General features: G+C 46.3%; 1 protein-coding gene across 1 annotated transcript in view; it reads left to right on the forward strand.

Moving 5' to 3' along the window:
- NDUFAF6 (NADH:ubiquinone oxidoreductase complex assembly factor 6) overlaps nt 1–13401 on the forward strand; it is a 253561-nt gene that overhangs the window by 975 nt on the left and 239185 nt on the right. The window lies entirely within an intron of this gene.

The raw sequence follows: 13401 nt of genomic DNA on the forward strand, positions 1-13401 counted from the left end.
TGCAGCTAGTACAAGGATGATTATAATACCAGGAGTGAGAAACCAAGATACAGTTGAAAATGTACTGAATGCAGAGTTTTCTTCATAGGTTTGTGGATGAGAATATGTTGTAGTGCAATCTTCTGCTTGATAACTGCAGAGAGTGGGTGACGGATGTAGTTAGCACTATGGGCCTAATTCTGAGTTGATCGCAGCAGCAATTTTGTTAGCAGTTGAGCAAAACCATGTGCACTGCAGGAGGAGCAGATGTAACATGTGCAGAGAGAGTTAGATTTGGGTGGGGTGTGTTCAAAATGAAATCTATATTGCAGTGTAAAAATAAAGCAGCCAGTATTTACCCTGCACAGAAACAAAATAACCCACCCAAATCTAACTCTCTCTGCAAATGTTATATCTGCCCCCCCTGTAGTGCACATGGTTTTGCCCAATTGCTAACAAACTTGCTGCTGCGATCAACTCAAAATTACCCCCTATGTGTAGGGAGTTTGAAATTAGCTGCAACATACTAAGGTTAGAGGAATGCATAGTTGTATTTTTTTTTTTTTTTTATATATTTGAGTTTTTATAAGATGGCAAAGAAAGATACATACATTTGTGCATTCTTGAAAATGGGAGAAAGAAGACAATCAAACATGTCAAAAGATGAGACAGGCAAAATATGAAGTCTCTAGTTAACAGTAGTACAGTACGATATTCAATTTAGATCCGTATTAACCTTCAATCAGGTAAGAAGATACACCTGCACAAATAGTATATAAAAGAAGAGGAATAAAAATAGAGAAGATAGATAAAGAAGGATGAACTTGGAAGGGAGGGGGGGGGGGGACAGCGGCCACGGAGTCTGTGTCGGCACAGACCATAGCAAAACATTCCTATGACAGGCAAGTAACGAGATGAGTACCAAAATTATAAAAGGATTCACATATCAGGCCAGATGAATAAACAGTAGTATGAGAAACAAATATGTTTAGAGGTCAGTGTTAATTCAACGTAGTAAGAACCATGTTGTCGAATCAAATAGAGACAGCACGTGTTGTTGATTCTATAAATGGGCCCCATTTTCTGTAGAAGCGTATAACATTGCTGTCGACATTAGGCAGAGTCGACTGGCGATCTAAGTATAAGGTACGAATAAGGCATGAACGCAGCGTGTCAAGCCGAGGGGGATATTTCACAATCCAATTAGTAAGGATCAACTTTTTCCTTAAAGTTAGAATAATATATAGTAGTGGGATGCCCCAATCTGTGAAAATCAGCCCAAGCATTGCTTTGCAATTTAGCTTTAGTGTAAGATGGAATGTGGAGTTAATAAACCATAAGACTTTGTACCAGAATTTCTTTATCTTAGGGCAGGTCCAAAAACAATGTAGGAACAGAGCATTGGGAGTCCCATACTTTAGACAGTTTCCAGATTCAGAAGGAACCATATGTTTTCGTTGGCCTGGTGTGATGTAAACTCTATGTGTAAATTTAATATGTGTCTCTTGAAGTCGTGTCGAATGGAGGGGTGGTATTCATGTGACCGCCGGTCAGCTGACCGACAGTCATACTACACCCGAATGGAGTGCTTTGAGGATATTAGCAAAATTATCTGTCAATATTTTGTGAGATATAGGAGAAAGGTAGTCCGTCTCCCAACTCTTAACAGTCGAAGCCCAGAGCTTTGATTCAAATCCTGACAGGATGTCCCAATATAAATAAGAGGTTTTATAAGGGGAAAGTGAAACTAAAGCAACCGTTTGTATGAGAGGGTCAACTCCAAAGTTTGAGTCCTATGGGGGGGGGATAATACTTTTCAGCACACCAACTCTTCCCATAAGGGACAAGGGTAGAGGCGTCCAAGTTTCTAATTGTGTTGCAATGGTTTGTAAAACAGGAGTGAAATTAAGGGCATAGATCTTGGAAAAAGAAGGTGGGATATATATGCCCAAATATTTTAACCTGGGCACCTTATGTTTGAATAAAGATAGGACAGGAGAAGGAGTGAGAAGAGCACACGCAGAAGAGGATAATGGGAGGAGTTCAGACTTGTCATAATTAATTTTAAAACCAGAAAAGAGGCCAAAAGAATTTAATGGAGTGAAGGATGATTGGGATGGAGACGAGAGGATCAGAAAGAAACACTAACAGGTCATCCACAAATAACGCTCTTTTAAGGGAGTGATGAGCGATACATATACCGTGAAATTCTGGGAGGTTGCGGAGAGCAATCGCTAAGGGTTCAACGGCCAATGCAAATAATAGTGGTGAGAGGGGGCAACCCTGTCTAGTGCCTCTGCCCAAGGGTATAGGGGCCGACAGGTATCCATTACATATAATCCAAGAGTGGGAGTCAGTATACAGTATACGTAGAAGAGAGGTCAGTTGGTGAGGAAAATGAAATTTATTAAGGGTAGTGATATATATACTGGCGCCCAAGATGGCTGCCTCTCCTTTTGTATGCTCCTGATCATCTCCATAAAACAGCTTAAATTCACCACAACTGACCTATGAATCGTCATAAATATCCAAGGACTTACCTTTAACTTGTACTACTCTACGCGGACATCTCATCAAAACCAATGGATTGCATTCCTGCGCTGAGATACACACTGGATTGAATCCTGGACTGAATCCTCTGCATATCTCCACTGAGAAATCCTTCAGTTTAGCAGCTGCTGTACTCTGCATTGGACATTACCCAGATAAGGTACTGTGGATTACAACCTATCTTTGGCTACATCCAGCCCCTCACTTAGACATCACCCACCTCTGTTCTCTGAGCAACAAATAACTGACTTATTGCATTAATCTACTAATATCAGTATATTCAGGCTCTGAATTGCTGAAGGCTCACTGTTTCAACTCAGGATCCATTTCCCAGGACATGTTATCACTACCCCCCACACAAGAAATCTACATCAAAGGCCTCTCACACTGAGACTTTTCACACCTACACAGTAGGAACTGGCTTCTAACACCTTTCCAAAGTCTGCCTATCCTAGGATAATTGACTAAATCAGCAGTTATTTTATTTATCACTTGCTTCAAATATACCCAATAGGTTATAGCAATAACTTTGTTCATAAACCCATTATAATTTTGGATCACATACCGAATTGGGGGAAAACAAAACACAAAAAGGAAAAAAAAAAAAAAAAAAAAAAGAAGAAATAAAAACCCACTGCTTTCTCTCCCTCTCTCATCATCATCATCATCATATGCAACTCAAACTTATAGTAATCTGTCATTGATGTCCAAATGTATACGTATTGCTCCAGCTTCATTCTTTCACTCCGCCCACCACGCTCTGCAGTTCCTATCACACCATCACAGGCTTCTATTCTCCAATCCCTTGGCATTTTAAAAAGAAAACACAGGCGCATTCGTGGGAAGCGAGCAGGCCGGAAATGTATTTCCCCCGGTAACCATCTACGTCCTTTGCCCACCTGCTCACCCCCATACTCCAAGAACAATCAAATAGAAGTGATACCCAAAAGACGGCCCTATGTTTGGAAGGACAAAACGGTCAACTCTTGCTTTGTGACCCCCATACCCAGAGCTCCTGCAATTAACATAAAGAAAACTGAAGGCCCTCTGGTATGCCCAATCAGGTCAGTTCTTTGTAATGCCAGATCTATAAGAAACAAGACTGCAACAATTGCTGACCTTATTGAATCTGCAGATCTAGCCTGTATTACAGAGACCTGGCTAGATGAAAATGCAGCACCTATATTGGAGGCTGCAGTACCAACAAACTACTCTGTCATCCACAACCCAAGACTGGACCGCAGGGGTGGCGGGGTGGCTATCTGCTTCAAAAAAGAACTTAAACTTAGGGTCCACCCTATTGAAAATACTCGCTCATTCGAGTGCATTGCTGCCCGGAGTTCGACAGGATTAGGTTTCAGAGTACTTCTCATTTACCGTCCACCTGGAGATGGAAAGATATTTCTACAAGAAATTGCAGACACTGTTGCTGGCCTGGTTCTGGAACATCAAAGATGGCTCATCCTCGGGGATTTCAATGCATGGGTGGATGATGAGCTCTCACGCCTTGGCCAAGACCTCCTGTGCACAATGAATGGTCTGGGCTTCACACAGGTCATTCCCTCTGCCACACATAAAAGTGGTCATACTCTTGATCTTGTCTTTCAGATTGGATTAGAAGTCACTGACCTAAAAATAAACCCAGTCATCTGGTCAGACCACTACTCCCTCTGGTTCTCAGTTGCAACCCCTCAAATAAGATCTCTGCCCGTGGAGTTGACCAGGTATCGTCCAAGGAGGGGTATGACTCCCCAGGCTCTTGCAGCAAATCTGGATCTCTCTGCTATACTGGGTGCCTGTGAAGATCCCTGTTCCCTAGTCCGTTATTATAATAGGGATGTTATGGCTGCAATTGATATTATCGCCCCTGTGCGTATAAGACCTCGCAAACCACAACGTCAAGCTCCATGGTTCGACAACAGTGTTAGTGAGCTCAAGAAAAGGGGGCGTAGACTGGAAAGACGATGGAGGAAGACTAACCTAGTGGATGACAAAATAAAACTAATAAAGCATAACGAAGAATATCAATCGACAATCACTCGTAAGAAATCACAGTTCCTGTCAAATGAGATCACAGCAGCAAACAATAGGCCAGCTCAACTTCTCCGCACAGTGGCGATGCTTTGCAAGCCAGCATGCCTGCAGACTGATGAGACCCTTTCCCAGGCAAGATGCAACGAGTTTGCAAACTTCTTTGCAGATAAAATATCCACCATCCGGGCTGGAATCTCCACAGTGCCATCAAAGGAGTGCCAAACTACAAAGCCTGCCAATATAAGCTACCTGCCTTCATGGACCAGCTTTGACCCAGTGGATGTAAAGGACACTGCTGAAATTGCTCGGATTTTGCGTCCCACCACCTGTGGTCTGGACCCAGCCTCAACAAAGCTTCTAATAGGTTGTATGGATATAATTGGTCCTGTCTTTGCAAAAATTGTTCAATGCTCTTTGCAGACAGGCATTTTTCCTGGACCCCTAAAGGAAGCAATTATTAGACCGCTTCTTAAAAAACCTAATTTAGATCCCGACTGCATGACCAACTACAGACCGGTATCAAACCTTCCTTTCCTAGGAAAGGTTATTGAGAAAGTGGTGGCAAATCAACTGGAAACCCGCCTGACAACCCATGATATTTATGATCCATTTCAATCAGGATTCAGGAGAAGACATAGCACTGAAACAGCCCTGGTGTGTGTGTGTTAAATGATCTTCTGATGGCAAAAGACAGAGGTGACTGTTCAATATTAATCCTTCTGGATCTCTCGGCAGCATTTGATACCGTGGACCATAGGCTTCTGATTGAGCGACTGATAAATTTCTGTGGTTTGGATGGCACAGTCCTAAGCTGGTTCAAATCATTTCTCACAGGCAGGTCACAGAGAGTATCATCTGGATTATACTCATCACCACCAATGCCATTGCCATGTGGTGTCCCACAAGATTCTATACTATCCCCCATGCTTTTTGCAGTATACATGCTCCCATTGGGCGAAATAATCAGGTGCCATGGCCTGGTCTACCACTGCTATGCAGATGATACACAATTGTACTTGTCCTTTGCTCCGGGCACTGATAACCCAATAGCAACCCTAAATGGCTGTCTAGCTGAACTACAGGAGTGGATGAGCGCCAGCTGGCTACGACTGAACCCGGATAAAACAGAGGTCCTTATAATACGACCGCAACATCAAAGGACAGGACTGCAGCATAGCCAACCAACTGGACTTACACTCGGGGATTCAGAATTACAGACTAGTTATCGTGTGCGGAATCTTGGCGTTGTCCTGGATGGTGGCTTGACACTTAAACATCAGATATCAGCCACAATCAAATCCTCATTCTTTCACCTGAGGAACATAGCCAGAATCAAGCACTTAATTCCCTCAGATGATCTGCCAAAAGTCATACATGCATTTGTATCATCTCGATTTGTCACAACTGAGGGCCTGAGCTGACGGGAGGCAGCCTCAGTTGTAGGGGCTGAGATGTACCGGAACCTGGGAGGTTGTATCAGACCCCTGGACATGTAAGTAACATGAATAATAACTGCCCGAAGGCGTGACCACGACAACTTGGATAAAAGTCAATGATGTTTATTATGACAACTCCGCAACACAGCAGCAGTAAAAGAAAACGTAAAAGTCAGCAAATAATAAATACAGTTCCTGGGTACTACAGGATGGCAGGAGCCACAGGGCACTGGTAGTGTGAGATAGTTCTTATGATCTTCTAGATGGAAAGTCCTTACCAGGCCCGACTGTAGCAATGGAGATAACCCAGGATTGTGCCAGCTGGTGTTCCAGGAAAAGCTGGGTTGCTGAAGGTAAAACAGCTGCTGTGGATACTGGCTAGAACCAGACTGTTGTTAGCACGGAGTGGATACTGGCTGGAACCAGTTAAATAATAAATGAACTTGGGAGCGATGAAATATGAACTGAAATGTAGAACTTGAGAGCGGAGAAATAATAATACCGGTGGAGAGTGGTAAAGTGTAGAAAGGACACCGGCCCTTTAAGGGAAGCTGTACTCTGCTGGAAGCTGAGCTGGAAGCAGGTAATGTTGTAGCTGGAAACAGATGAATCCACAATGGATTGGAGAGTCAGGCTACACCGCAGGTGGAATGCTGGTGCGGGTCTCTATGGTGGAAGTCCTGAGACAGGAGCTGGAACCTGGAAGACAATCACAGGAGAGAGACAAACAGGAACCAGGTTTGACAACCAAAGCACTGACGCCTTCCTTGCTCAGGCACAGTGCATTCATACCTGCAGCAAGGAAGGGACTGGCTAGGCAATTATGCAGATTAACAATACTGACAACAGATTGGAGGAAATGATCAGCTGACAGAATCCAAGATGGCTGCGCCCATGCAGACACTTGGAGGGAAGTTTGGTTTGTAATCCATGTGGTAATGAAAACGGTAATGGCGGCGCCGGCCACTGGAGACAGGAGACGCCAGGCTGACAAGTGCACATCCAACCACGCGGACACAGCGGAGGCCGCGGCTGACGTAATCGCCACTCTGACACTCTGCATGCAGAAGCTCAGGGACGGCGGCGGAGGCCGCGGGAGACGCCATGCCAGATGTAATAAGGCGTTACTGTGACAGCGTCTCAGAGAGACAGGAGAGGATGCAGGAATGTGAACATTAGGATAACAGATGGGATCCGGTCCTGGAGCGCTGAGCCAGCCTTAGGAGGCATCTGATGGGTAAGAAATGGCGTCCAGATACCCGGATCGTGACAGCACCCCCCCCTTTAGGAGTGGCCCCAGGACACTTCTTTGGCTTTTGAGGAAACTTGGAATGGAATCTCCGGACCAAGGCAGGAGCATGGACATCAGAAGCATTGGTCCATGAACGTTCCTCAGGACCATATCCCTTCCAGTCAATAAGATATTGTAGTTGACCGTAACGGTGACGTGAGTCCAGGATCTTGGCCACTTCATACTCAACGCCTCGTTGAGTTTGGACTTTCGGAGTTGGAGGAAGTGAGGAATGAAACCGATTCAAGATCAGCGGTTTCAACAGGGAAACATGGAATGTCCTGGGTATTTTTAAGAAGGGAGGCAACTGGAGTCTGTAAGCAACAGGATTGATGACTTGTTCAATCTTGAAAGGACCGATATAGCGAGGTGCAAACTTCATACTGGGAACTCTTAACCTCAAATTCTTCGTGGATAACCATACCCGATCACCCACCTTGAGAGCAGGAACTGCTCGACGCTTCTTATCCGCAAACTTCTTGTACCTGAACGATGCCTTGAGCAGAGCTGATCGTACGCTCTTCCAGATATTGGCAAACTGATGCAAGGTGATATCCACTGCGGGAACAGAAGTTGCTGGAAGCGGTTGGAACTCAGGGACTTTAGGGTGGAATCCAAAGTTAGTGAAGAATGGTGTTGAAGCAGATGAAGAATGATACTGGTTGTTATGACAGAACTCGGCCCAGGGAAGTAATTGAACCCAGTCATCTTGAGAGGAGGACACATAGATGCGGAGGAAGGCCTCCAAGTCCTGATTCACCCTCTCGGTTTGACCATTGGTCTGAGGATGGTAAGCCGTGGAAAACTTTAGCTTGACTTGGAGGACTTGACATAAACTTCGCCAGAATTTGGCTGTGAATTGAACTCCTCGATCTGAGATAATTTCTTCAGGAAGACCGTGGAGTCGGAAGATCTCTTGTATGAATACTTGAGCCAACTTGGAAGCTGACGGAAGACCGGTGAGAGGAATGAAGTGTGCCATCTTGGTGAACCGGTCAACTACCACCCAGATGGTATTGAACTTGTTGCACATGGGTAAGTCTGTAATGAAATCCATCGACAAGTGGGTCCATGGTCGACGGGGAACGGATAGTGGAACCAGTTGCCCCGCAGGCGACTGGCGGGATACTTTATGTTGGGCACACTTTGGGCAAGATGCAATAAACTCCAAGACGTCCTTTTTCAGAGTTGGCCACCAATAGGACCTAGAGATAAACTCCAGGGTTTTTTGGATACCTGTATGTCCGGCAAAACGGGAAGCATGGGCCCAATGCATGAGCTTCTTCCTTAGCATCGGCTTCACAAAACTTTTCCCTGATGGGGGCGTAGAGTCCATCCCTACCGTGGAGAATGCCAACGGATTTATAATAGGATGCTTGTCTGAAGACTCTGACTCATTTTCTTGCTCCCATGAGCGGGAAAGGGCATCGGCCTTGCGATTCTGAGAGCCCGGACAGAACTGGAGTTTAAAGTCGAACCTGGAAAAGAAAAGTGCCCATCTGGCCTGACGAGGGTTGAGACATTGTGCGCCCTTCAGGTATAAAAGGTTCTTGTGGTCTGTAAGTATGGTGATTAAATGAGAAGCTCCCTCCAACAGATACCTCCACTCTTCTAGAGCGAGCTTGATGGCTAGCAACTCCTGGTCGCCAATGGCATAGTTGCGCTCAGCTGGGGAGAACTTCCGGGAGAAGAAACTGCAAGGATGTAAATGGCCATCTTTAGCCCTCTGAGATAACACCGCTCCTACTCCAACGGAGGAGGCATCCACCTCTAGGATGAAAGGAGAGTCGATGTCAGGCTGTTTCAGGACAGGCGCAGAGATGAACCTCTGTTTTAAAAGATGAAAAGCTTGCATGGCTTCTTCAGACCACTTGGACGGGTTAGCACCCTTCTTGGTGAAAGCAGTAATAGGCGCCACAATGGTGGAAAAGTCTCGTATAAACTTTCGGTAATAATTGGCGAACCCTAAGAACCTCTGGACCCCTTTGAGGGTTAAGGGTACCGGCCAATTCTGAATTGCTTGTAGTTTCTCAGGATCCATCTCTAGTCCGGAACCGGACACAATGTACCCTAGAAACGGAATGGACTTGACTTCAAAGACGCATTTTTCTAATTTGCAATAGAGATGATTGACACGGAGACGGGACAGAACCTCTTTAACCCAAAAACGATGTTCCTCTAAATCGTTGGCAAAAATGAGGATATCGTCTAGATAGACCACGACATGACGGTATAGAATGTCTCTGAAAATCTCATTGACAAAATGCTGGAAGACAGCTGGAGCATTGCTCAATCCGAAGGGCATGACGAGGTACTCATAATGTCCGTCACGGGTGTTAAAGGCGGTCTTCCACTCGTCACCCTCACGGATCCGGATGAGATTGTATGCACCTCGCAAGTCCAGCTTTGTAAAGATGGTAGCTCCGCTAACTCTGTCAAAGAGCTCAGTAATCAGGGGTAAAGGATAACGGTTCTTGATGGTAATGTCGTTCAAACCTCTGTAGTCGATGCACGGCCGCAGACCACCATCTTTCTTTTTTACAAAAAAGAAGCCTGCGCCGGCTGGGGAAGAAGAAGGTCGAATGAACCCCTTTGCTAGGTTCTCTTTAATGTATTCCTCCATAGAATGCGTCTCAGGCAGAGACAACGGATAAGTTCGGCCTCGAGGTGGAACCTTCCCTGGAACGAGATCAATCGGGCAGTCCCATTCTCTATGAGGAGGAAGGATATCAGCAGAAGCTTTACTGAACACATCCGTGAAATCTTGATATGGAGGAGGTGGAACATCAGACGACCTGGGGGAGGAAGAACAGACAGGCAATACTTTAAACAAACATGTCTCTGCACAGGAGGAACCCCATGCCAGGATTTGCGTAGTCGTCCAATCAATTGTAGGATTGTGAAGACGGAGCCATGGAAGGCCCAGGACCACAGGATGTGTGGCTCTTGGAATCACTAAAAGTGAAATAAGTTCGGAATGAAGAACTCCCACTCTCAGACGAACTGGTAGAGTCCTTAGAGCAATAACAGTATCAAAAATTTTACTGCCATCCACGGCAGTTAAGGAAAAGGAGGAAGGAAGTCTCTCGGTGGGTAGGGACCACCGTTTAACATAGGCTTCAGTAATAAAGTTCCCAGCTGCTCCGGAATCAAGGAGAGCAATGACGTCCCGATAACGTTGAGCAACTTGAAGCGAGACTGGGAGATTACAATCATGAGGAGATGGAGAGGAGATCATTACTCCTAGCCGGCCCTCTCCTGGGCGAGCTAGGGTTTGGAGTTTTCCCGGACGTTCGGGACAGGCATTGATGGTGTGAGACGGAGCTGCACAGTAAAGACAAAGAGACTCAGAGAGACGTCTTCGGCGCTCAGCAGGAGTTAAACGGGAACGGCCAATTTGCATGGGCTCATCTTTAGATGGTGACAGTTGACGAGGAGGAGGAGCAGAAGATTTTGGAGCAGATGATCTTCCACGCTCAGTTGCTCTCTCTCTGAAACGTAAATCAACTTTCGTGCAGAGTGAGATAAGCTCATCTAACTTAGAAGGTAAGTCTCTGGTAGCTAACTCATCTTTAATAAGCTCAGATAAGCCATGCCAGAATGCAGCATACAGGGCCTCGTCGTTCCATGCCAGTTCGGATGCCAGGATCTGGAACTATATCAGATATTGTCCTACAGTACGTGACCCCTGGCGTAAACGGAGAATCTCGGATGAAGCTGAGGTTACCCGGCCTGGCTCGTCGAAGATGCGCCTGAATGTTGACACGAATGCAGTGTAAGAAGATAGCAGGGTGTCGGACCTCTCCCATAACGGTGATGCCCAGTCAAGGGCGGAGCCACTGAGAAGAGAGATGATGTAGGCAATTTTTGTACGGTCACTGGGAAAATTGCCAGGTTGTAGCTCAAACTGAATCTCACACTGGTTGAGAAATCCCCTGCAGAATCTTGGAGATCCGTCAAATTTTGCTGGCGTTGGAAGATGAAGACGTGGAGCAGAAATGGGTAAGGTGGGTGGGGTTATAGCTGGAGTCACTGTGGTTGACGCACCAGATGCGCCTGATCCACGGAGAGTTGTCTGAATCCCATCCAGCCGAGTAGAGAGATCCTGGAGACAGCGGATGATGTGGCCCTGTGCAGCCTCCTGATGTTCTAGTCGGGCTGCCAGTTCTTGCATCGGCCTGGCCGCTTGATCCTGGTCTCCGGCTGGATTCATTAGGTCAGTGCTTACTGTCACAACTGAGGGCCTGAGCTGACGGGAGGCAGCCTCAGTTGTAGGGGCTGAGATGTACCGGAACCTGGGAGGTTGTATCAGACCCCTGGACATGTAAGTAACATGAATAATAACTGCCCGAAGGCGTGACCACGACAACTTGGATAAAAGTCAATGATGTTTATTATGACAACTCCGCAACACAGCAGCAGTAAAAGAAAACGTAAAAGTCAGCAAATAATAAATACAGTTCCTGGGTACTACAGGATGGCAGGAGCCACAGGGCACTGGTAGTGTGAGATAGTTCTTATGATCTTCTAGATGGAAAGTCCTTACCAGGCCCGACTGTAGCAATGGAGATAACCCAGGATTGTGCCAGCTGGTGTTCCAGGAAAAGCTGGGTTGCTGAAGGTAAAACAGCTGCTGTGGATACTGGCTGGAACCAGACTGTTGTTAGCACGGAGTGGATACTGGCTGGAACCAGTTAAATAATAAATGAACTTGGGAGCGATGAAATATGAACTGAAATGTAGAACTTGAGAGCGGAGAAATAATAATACCGGTGGAGAGTGGTAAAGTGTAGAAAGGACACCGGCCCTTTAAGGGAAGCTGTACTCTGCTGGAAGCTGAGCTGGAAGCAGGTAATGTTGTAGCTGGAAACAGATGAATCCACAATGGATTGGAGAGTCAGGCTACACCGCAGGTGGAATGCTGGTGCGGGTCTCTATGGTGGAAGTCCTGAGACAGGAGCTGGAACCTGGAAGACAATCACAGGAGAGAGACAAACAGGAACCAGGTTTGACAACCAAAGCACTGACGCCTTCCTTGCTCAGAAACAGTGCATTCATACCTGCAGCAAGGAAGGGACTGGCTAGTCAATTATGCAGATTAACAATACTGACAACAGATTGGAGGAAATGATCAGCTGACAGAATCCAAGATGGCTGCGCCCATGCAGACACTTGGAGGGAAGTTTGGTTTGTAATCCATGTGGTAATGAAAACAGTAATGGCGGCGCCGGCCACTGGAGACAGGAGACGCCAGGCTGACAAGTGCACATCCAACCACGCGGACACAGCGGAGGCCGCGGCTGACGTAATCGCCACTCTGACACTCTGCATGCAGAAGCTCAGGGACGGCGGCGGAGGCCGCGGGAGACGCCATGCCAGATGTAATAAGGCGTTACTGTGACAGCGTCTCAGAGAGACAGGAGAGGATGCAGGAATGTGAACATTAGGATAACAGATGGGATCCGGTCCTGGAGCGCTGAGCCAGCCTTAGGAGGCATCTGATGGGTAAGAAATGGCGTCCAGATACCCGGATCGTGACACGATTAGACTACTGTAATGCCCTCTACCTTGGTCTACCAGCAAAAGAATTGCAACGCTTACAGCTGGTGCAAAACACAGCTGCCAGGCTGTTAACCAACCAGCCCCGTTCTAGCCACATAACACCCATCCTCTACTCCCTTCACTGGCTGCCTGTAAGATGGCGAATCATCTTCAAGATTGGCTTACTGAGTTTCAAAGCATTACATGACCAAGGCCCAAGGTACCTGAAACAGCTTCTGACCCCATACTGCCCCACTCGATTACTGCGATCTGTAGATGAAGGACTTTTAGCTGTACCTAGAATCTACCGTAATTCATCTGGGGGTCGAGCCTTTAGTCATGCGGCTCCGACTCTATGGAACTCACTTCCCCGCACAGTGCGAGAGGCCCCAACTATAGAATCCTTCAAAAGTAGACTCAAGACTTTCCTGTTTACTCAAGCATTTCCATAGTGTCCCTTTTAGTATCTTCGTGCTTCTGTATTTTATGAAAATGTACTTCATTATTTTCTGTATTATATCATGCTATATATCTGTTAAGCGCCTTGAGTCCTATTGGAGAAAGAGCGCT

Source organism: Pseudophryne corroboree, chromosome 5 (genome assembly GCF_028390025.1).
Source record: "Pseudophryne corroboree isolate aPseCor3 chromosome 5, aPseCor3.hap2, whole genome shotgun sequence".
NCBI lineage: Eukaryota > Metazoa > Chordata > Amphibia > Anura > Myobatrachidae > Pseudophryne > Pseudophryne corroboree.